This window comes from Galeopterus variegatus, unplaced genomic scaffold (genome assembly GCF_000696425.1).
Source record: "Galeopterus variegatus unplaced genomic scaffold, G_variegatus-3.0.2 Scaffold1626, whole genome shotgun sequence".
NCBI classification, from domain to species: Eukaryota; Metazoa; Chordata; class Mammalia; order Dermoptera; family Cynocephalidae; genus Galeopterus; species Galeopterus variegatus.
In genome coordinates, this window is record NW_007727737.1 from 28927 (window position 1) to 37626 (window position 8700).

The window sequence follows — 8700 nt, forward strand, 5'->3', positions numbered from 1 at the left end:
AAAAGAAGGCAGATCTATTAAGAGCACAGTGAATTTGAAGGCTCTGGAAGAAAAGAAGACATTATTTGAACTTTATTCTGGAATTTAAGCTATTCTTTGACACTCGGGTGCAACCACGAGTGCCCTGAGAACTGCCAATTATTATCTGGCTGCAGAACTCCTTAGCAGAGACTGGGGCTCCAGCCACCTGATGCCTTTATATCAAAAGTTTTATTCTACCTACATGTATTTTTTCACCTAACTTGTGAAACAAAAAAGCTTCCCTTTTTTGTTTGAACATTTGACTCTTCTGCAAGCTTGGGAACCTTCTGCACTCAGTCTTCTGCTCCCCACCCTGTCAAACTGCATAGAAGGCTAAACATGGGGAACTTGCCCAACTGCAGGCAGTGGGCAAAAAAGAGGAAATATGCCTGGGGAACAGTGTGCACGAAGAAATAGAAAGGGGAAAAGGCCTCAATGAGCTCAAAACACTCATGTTCTCAACTTTCAAAGCCACTGCTTGTTGATCTTTTTAATAGTAGTTCCTCTCTGGATTCCACCATTTAAGCACATTTAAACGTGCACTAGACTCATATTTTGGGACAACTGGGGAGCCCCAGAAGTAATTGGTAATTGTATGGTCTTTTCTGTCACCTGATCCACTACCCGTTGTCAGTTCATGAATTGGTTATTATTTCATCATCTTTTCTCTACCAAATAACAGCTTAATGGATTTAACCCTTCAAAACAGCATTTGTTAGAATCATGGGATGTGTGGCCCAGAGAAAAAATAGATTTGTTTTTTCAAAAGTACATACCCTTTGTAGATGACTGCTCTTCAGCGCTCGTATGCCATGCTATAATTCAGAAACAGACAAGACCAAAAAATAAAAACATTCAATTCTAGAACAAACTGAGCCAGGCATGCAAATACTGCTGACTAGAAACAGATGGAATTGGGAATCTGTCCCTTCTGTTTTCAGTGCTTCTGCTCCATTTCCACTCTCTTCACAGGCTGTCCTTTAAAGAAAGCCTTTCCATTGTGTTGCATATAATCTAGCCCCAGTATTACTTTTTTAAAAAAGCTTTATTATTCCTAGGAAGACAAGAGAAGTTTAACAGCTTTATTGAGGTATAGTCGACATATAATGAAGTGAACATATTTAAAGTGTGCAGTTTGATAAGTTTTCACACGTGCAAACGTGTTGCCTTGTGGTGAAGATGTTCACCACAATGAAGACAGTAAACATATCAATCACCCCCCGTCACAAAACTTCCCTATGCTACACCCCAATGCCTCCTCCCCAGGATAACTACCAATCTGCTTTCAGGTTGCATTTTGTGAAGTTTTATATAAACGAATTATATGGTATGCCTTTTTTTTTTTTTTTTGGTCTAGCTTCTTTCACTTTGCGTAATTATTTTGAGATGTGTACATCTCCATCTGTTGCGTGTATCAATTGTTTATTGGTTTTTAATGTTGAGTATTCCCTTATATGGATATACCACAATTTGTTTATCCACTTATCTGTTGATGATATTTAGTTTGTTTCAGTTTTTGAATATTATAAATAAAGCTGCTATGAACATTTATGTAAAAGTCTTTGCATGAACGTAGAGTTTCTTTTCTCTTGGGTAAATGCCTAGGAGTGTAATGTCTGGATCATTCAGTAGGTGTATTTTAGCTGTTGAAGAAACTGCCAAACTGTTTTCCAAATTTGAACTATTTTACATTCTTACCAACAGTGTACGAATGTTCCAATTCCACTTCATCCTTCGCAGAACTTGGTATAATCAGTTTTGTAATTTTAACCATTCTAACAGATACGTATTCGTGTATCATCACAGTTTTCACTGGCATTTCCTAAATGGTAAATTATCTTGGGCATCTTTTTATGGGCTTATTTACCACCTGTATGTTTTCTTTGATAAAGTAACTGTACAAATCTTTTGAGAATTTTTATTTGGGTTATTTGTTTTCTTATTGCTGAGTTTTGAGAGTTTTTTATATTCAGGATAAAAGCCCTTTATCAGATATGAATCTTGAGTCTGTTTTTGTTTTTGTTTGGTCTGCAGCTTTTTTTTTTCTTTGAACAGTATACTCAGGAAAGTAGAAGTTTTTAATTTTGATAAAGTCCATTTTTTATGTTTCTGTTGTCATTTCTAACAACTCATTGCCTAACTCAGGGTTACAACATTTTTTTGTAGACATTTTACAGTTTCATGTTTTACATTGACTTTTTAATTTAATTTGGTCTAATTTGTGAGTAGATAATGAAGTTCAATTTTTTTGCATATAAATATGCAATTGTTTTAGCGACATTTGTTGAAAGACGATTTTCTCTTTACTGCACTGCTTTCGCACCTCTGTCAGCAATCATTTGTCCACATATGCATGGGTTTGTTTCAAAGCTTTCTATTTTGTTCTGTGAATCTATTTGTGTATTTTTACACCACCACCACAGTATTTTGAATACTGTAGTTTTATAATCTTGAAGTGATGTAGTCCTTCAACTTTATTCTATTTTTCAAAGTTGTCTTGGCTTGTGTAAGTCACTGTATTTTCATATTAATTTTTAAATAGGCTCAATTTCTACAAAAACCCTATTGGAATTTTGATTGTGATTGTGTTGAATCTATAAATCAATCTGAGGAGAATTAAAATCTTAAAGATATTGATTTGTTTGATTCCTGAACAAGGTATATATCTCCATTAATTTAGATATTCTTTGATTTCTCTAAGCAATTTATCATTCCTAGGAAGACAAGAGATGTTTTCTTTTGCATGAAAAAGCAATGTTTTGTAGTTTTTGTTTTTTTTTTTGTCTTTTTCCGTGTCCGGCAACGGATCGCAACCCTCAGTGTCGCCCCCGCACCGGACCGGGACCGGCAACGGGATCGCAACCCTCGGTGTTGCTCCCGTGCCTCGCTCAGCCAGTGAGCGGGAACCGGTCTGTATGTGGGATCCGAACCCTTGGGCGGGAGCACCGCCGCGCTTCCCAAGCGGCGCACTATCCAGTGCCCCACCGGGCCGGCCCATAGTTTTCTCTGTACATATATTTTACATATTTTGTTATATTAATGTTATATATTATATATATATTTAATATATATATTTATATAAATGGCATTGTCATTTGTAATTTTACTTTCTAAATGTTTGTTGCTAGTATAGCGAAATAGAATAGATTTTTTTATATTAACCTCATAGCCTAAAATCTTGATAAACTCTTTTCTTTCTTCCAGTAACTTTTTTTTTCTTTTGTAGATTCCATTGGATTTTCTACGTTATCACACCCTCTGCAAATAAAACTTTTACTTTTTCCTTTCTAATCTGGATGCTTTTTTTCCTTGCCTGATTTGATAGAGTAACACCTTCAGTCTAATACCAAAAAAAAGTGGTGAGAATAGACATCCTTATTTTGATCTTGATCTTGAAAATAAGTCATTCACTATTTCGCCATTAAATACGGTGTAAACTGTAAATTTTTCATAAATGCCCTTCATCAGTTTGAAGAAGTTTCTTTTTATTCCTAGAATTCTGAGAGGTTTTAAGGAATGGAGTATTGGATTGGTCTAACACTTTTTCTACATCTATTGAGATGATTAAAAAAAATTTAGTTTTATAAAATAAATTACACTGATTAATTATAGATGGTTAAACTAACCTTGTATTCTTGTGATGCATTCTTGTTTTATCAGTGAATTTGATCTACCCAAATTTGGCTTAGAATTCTTGCAACTATCTTTATGAGAGATAATTAAATCTAATTTTTTATTTCCTTATAATGGCTTTGTCTGGTTTGGGTACCAGAGAAGTATTCCTTTATGTCAATTTCCTGGAAAATTTTGTGTGGAATTAATACTATTTCTTCATTAAATGTTTGCTGCAATTTACTACTGAAGCCATCGCGGTGTGGAGTTTTCTTTGTTGTGAGGTTTCTAACTACAGATTCCGTTTCATTAACAGATGTAGTGCTGTTCGAACGATTCTTTCTTGAGTGAGCTTTGGAGGTTAGTGTCTGTCAGGGGATCTGTCCATTTCATCTAAGTTGTTGAATTTATTGGCATAACATTTTTCTTGATTTTTTTATCATTTTAATATCTCTAGACTCTGTAGTGATGACACTGCTCTCATTCCTGACATTGTTAATTTGTGTCTTCTCTCATTTTCTTTTAACCCCATCAGTTTAACTAAAGGTTTATCAATTTCATTTTTCTTCTCAAAAAAGATATTCGTTTTGCTGAATTTATTACATTTTTGTTTTCTATTGTATTAGTTTCTACTTTGATTGTTATTGCTTCTTTCTTCTACTTAATTAGGTTCTAATTTCCTCTTCTCTTTATCATTTCTTAATATGGAAACTGAGCTCATTGACTTAAGACCTTTCTTCTTTTTGAATATAGCCATGTAGCGCTATATGTTTCCTCATAAGTATTTCTTTAGTGGTAAGCAATAAATTTTGATATGTTGTTTCTTCACATTTATTCAATTCAAAATACTTTCTAATTTCACTTTTTTTTTTTTTTTTTTTTGTGACCGGCCGCACCGTGCTCAGCTAGTGAGTGCACCGGCCATCCCTATATAGGATCCAAACCCGCAGCGGGAGCGCTGTTGCGCTCCCAGCGCCACACTCTCCTGAGTGCGCCACGGGGTCAGTCCTTCTAATTTCACTTTTAATTTCTTCTTTGATCCTTTGGTTATTTAGAATGTGTTATTTAGTTTCCAAATACTTGCAGATTTTCCAGACTATTTGTTTCCAAATTAATTCTATGGTGGATAGAAACATACTATTTTATGATTTAAATCTTTAAAATTTATTGATACTTGGTTAATGGCTAAAAATATTGTCTATTTTGGTGAATTTTCCATGTGCACTTAGCAGGAATGTGTTGGATGGAGTATTATAAAAATGTACATCAGATGAACATGGTTGATAATTTTGTTCAAGTCTACTGTATCCTTGCTGACATTTTTCTGCTTCCCCTTCCCCCTGCCTTCCTGTGCGTATGCTCACACGCACACTATAAGGCACTTCAATGCATATGGATTAGGCTACTAGAAGTTATCCCACAGCACTCGAACGCTTCCTTTTTTCTTTTCTTCTTTCCTTCTTTTCTTCCTCCTTTCTATCCTTTCCTTCCTTCTCTCTCTTCTTTTCTTTCTCCCCGCTTTCCCTCTTTTCCTTCCTTCTTGCCTTGCTTTCCTTTCCTTTCCTTTCCTTCCTTTCCATTTTGGGGGGAAAGGGTACCATGTCCTACTCTGTGTGAGCACTGGGTATTTTTTCCTCTCATCTTTTTGGATGGTTCTTTTCATGGCCCCTCTGGCAGATTCCTCCCACTTGTGCTTGGATCTGCCTCTGTTGATCGCTCAAGGAGGATTCTGCAGATCTCTGAGGTCCTCTCTCAGTGCAGCTCTTCCCTCTCTTGTGCTCTCCTGTGAACTCTCACTGCCTTCATCTTCCCAAACTGGCAGCTGTATTTCTTCAGTTTGAGGGGTTTGCCAGCATCCTCCTCAGTTCCCCTTCCTGTGTGTGGCCTGGAAACTTTCTAAACATTGTAAAGCTGGGAAATACATAGAGCTCACCTTGCTTGTTTTTCATCTCCTGTGAATCATTGTCCTTTGTAGCTTGTGTTTTGAAAACTGTTGCTTGTATATTGTGTCTATTTGTTTATTTGTTTGCTTTAGGCTAAAAGGTAGATCCAGTCCTTATTACTCTATCTCAGCTTACAGCAAAAGACCAAGGTAACTATTTTGTAATTAGGTGCTTAAGCTTTTCTTTCTGTTGGGGCTACTGATATCACTTAAAAAGAAAAGTAGAGCTGAAAGCATCCCTGGAAAAAAATTCTAGTCCAAATACGGAAGATAAATATCTTGACTTTGTGTCTGGTATAGATTCTACTTCAAAGTTGATGAAACTTTGCCAAGCTGACAGTGTCTATGAGTCATTGTCCATTCACCCTTACTATTTCTGTCTCCAAACTTTACAGACACCAGTGAGTTGTTTTAGAGGCAATTGCCCTAGCCTGATCTATCCTGGGGATATCTATTTCTATTAATTCATGTACTGCCTTTTGATCCCAACTATATGAATGTTCCCATTTTTGTATTATTTAAATCAGGACTACAACTGCAGCTCTTGGCCTGCAGCTTTTATGTATGTCTTTGAGCTAAGACTGGTTTTTACATTTTTAAAGGGTTATCTTAAAAATATATGCAGCAAAGACTGTTAAGTTGCTTGCAAAAAAATCTGAACTATTTACTCTCTCACCCTTTTCAGGAAGTTTCCTGACTCCTGATGTAAATAAGCTATCTGCTCAGCCAGATCTTCTGTGTGCTCTGAATTAAGTGAGCTGGGTGAGGGTCTGCACCTTAAGTCTGAAGATGATTCACAGCCCTTCTCCAATCTGTTCACTATATAACTTGCATGTCCTCCGTGGTGGTGTGGATATCTGACTGACCTGTGCTGCCAGTGTCTCTCATAAGTCTAATAAACCAGTGCCTCTACTCGTTGGACCTCTGGGTGAATTCTTTACAATAGGCAAACACTATGCAAGTGCCCTCGCAGATTTGGGACTCCCACATTACAATGGGGAAAACAACCTAAAGGACTTACTAACTTAGGTTTGTGTTTGTAAACATTGTTTAGGATTATTTATTGTTGTTGTTCAAATAGTGTGCTCTGGAACACACCCTGACTTAGAGCTGTTTCCCTAACCATAAAAAGTAGCGTTCAGCATTTTTTCAGTTTTTTAGCTATAGAGAGTGTTGGGCCAGGAGGATAAGAAGGACCGGAAAGTGGCAGCAAAGTAGCAACGGACCCTCCATCTTGTTAACTCCACCCCTCCCCTTTTACCCTCCCCTGAAGGCGGGAACCGGAAGCTGAACCCTGCTCAGTTCCATACCATATATGGGCAGAAAACTCACCAACAGCCTCCCCTATAAATACCCGCTTGTGTCCACCCTGGGCACGACTTCCCCAGGTCCACTCCCTTGTGAGCTGCAGCACCTCGCCGGAGAGCGCTTCCATTAAAGCTTGCCTCGGACCCATTGCCTGGCTCCTTTTGTTACCTCTGCCGATTTGAGCCCGACAGAGAGTTTTCTGAGGTTTATTAGGGCTGTGCATGACATTTGAGTAATTATGGGAATAGGTGGTGTGCAAGTGAGTATAATTTCAAATATTGGATTACCTGAGAGTATTTCATACAGTAAACTTTAGGTTGTTCTGGTTTGGTAACATAAGCAGGATATGTGGACTTTTTTGAATCTATTGTTCATGTTCTTAAAACGTAGCAAGTAAAAGAAGCAAATTTTAAATATCTGATATTTAGGGATGGCCCGTGGCTCACTCGGGAGAGTGTGGTGCTGATAACACCAAGGCCACGGGTTCGGATCCCTATATAGGGATGGCCGGTTGGCTCACTTGGGAGAGCGTGGTGCTGACAACACCAAGTCAAGGGTTGAGATCTCCTTACTGGTTGTCTTTTAAAAAATAAAATAAAATAAATAAATAAATAAATATCTGCTATTTATATCTTAACATCTCCAAGTGTACCTCCTTTGCACCTGCATTTATATTCCAGTCCTCTCAACTACCAGCCTTCTGTGGTCATCCTCATCCCATGGGGCAAGCCCTGTGAAAGATACCATGAACCAGAAAATTGATGGGCCACTAGTTTCCTGGGAGAAAATTCAATTAAAAAAATGAAAGAGGGGTAAGGAGTTCTAAGCACTGGCACGTCAGAATTCTAAGTAGGAGTATGATCCATCTGACTTATATGTGGATCATAAGGAAATCTGAGTTAAATTTAACAGTCCATGCTAAACCCCAGTAAATAGTCACTTGCCTCAGATCTTCCCTAGTTCTTTTACTCCATTAAGAGCACAGTTGACAAATAATTTATAATTTAACTCTTATAGAATAAACAATTGAACAGTGCTATAAATAAAATTTATTAAAGCATTCTATAAAACTAGGTGCAGAAATCTACCTCAATATAAATATAAACATCAAATCATCTGCCTTTGTTAAGCTCTTTTCCCAGATATGCTTATATAGTATATCTTATTGATAATAAACCTTAAACATTAAAAAAATAAAATAAAAATAATCATTTTTTTCTAAATCTTATGCCCATATTATTAAGCATGTGTATTATCTTTTGAAAATGATGTGGGATGCTGACTATGTAATTTTACAAAGACTGATCATATACTTCAGTTAAACTTAGATACCAAAATAATAGTTTCAGATATTTTGCTGTCTCTTAATTTACTTTGACAAAGACTTGTAGATTAGAGGGTTTTTTTTTTTTTTTTTCATTTTTTGGTTCATTTGTGCATTCATTCATTCATTCATTTAACAACTCTCTAGCAAATACCTTCTTTCTTTAGTGTTAACAGGATAGACAGTAACGAATAGACCTAGGGCCTTTCCCATGGTGCTCACAATGTGTTATGGAAAAGAAGCAATTAAATTAGAAATAACTATATATATACAATTTTTTTTCATTCATTTAATACAGTGCAAGCACTACTCTAGGCATGGTAATTAGTACTGAACAAGACAAGTTCCCTTCCCTCTGGGAACTTATTGTGGAAAAAAATTAAAAACTGAAAATAAACATACATGGTAATTATTGAAGGCATTCAATAGGTGCACATAATAGATGCTAACTCCTACCAAACACAATTCATCAGGGGTGAAGGAATATAGATGC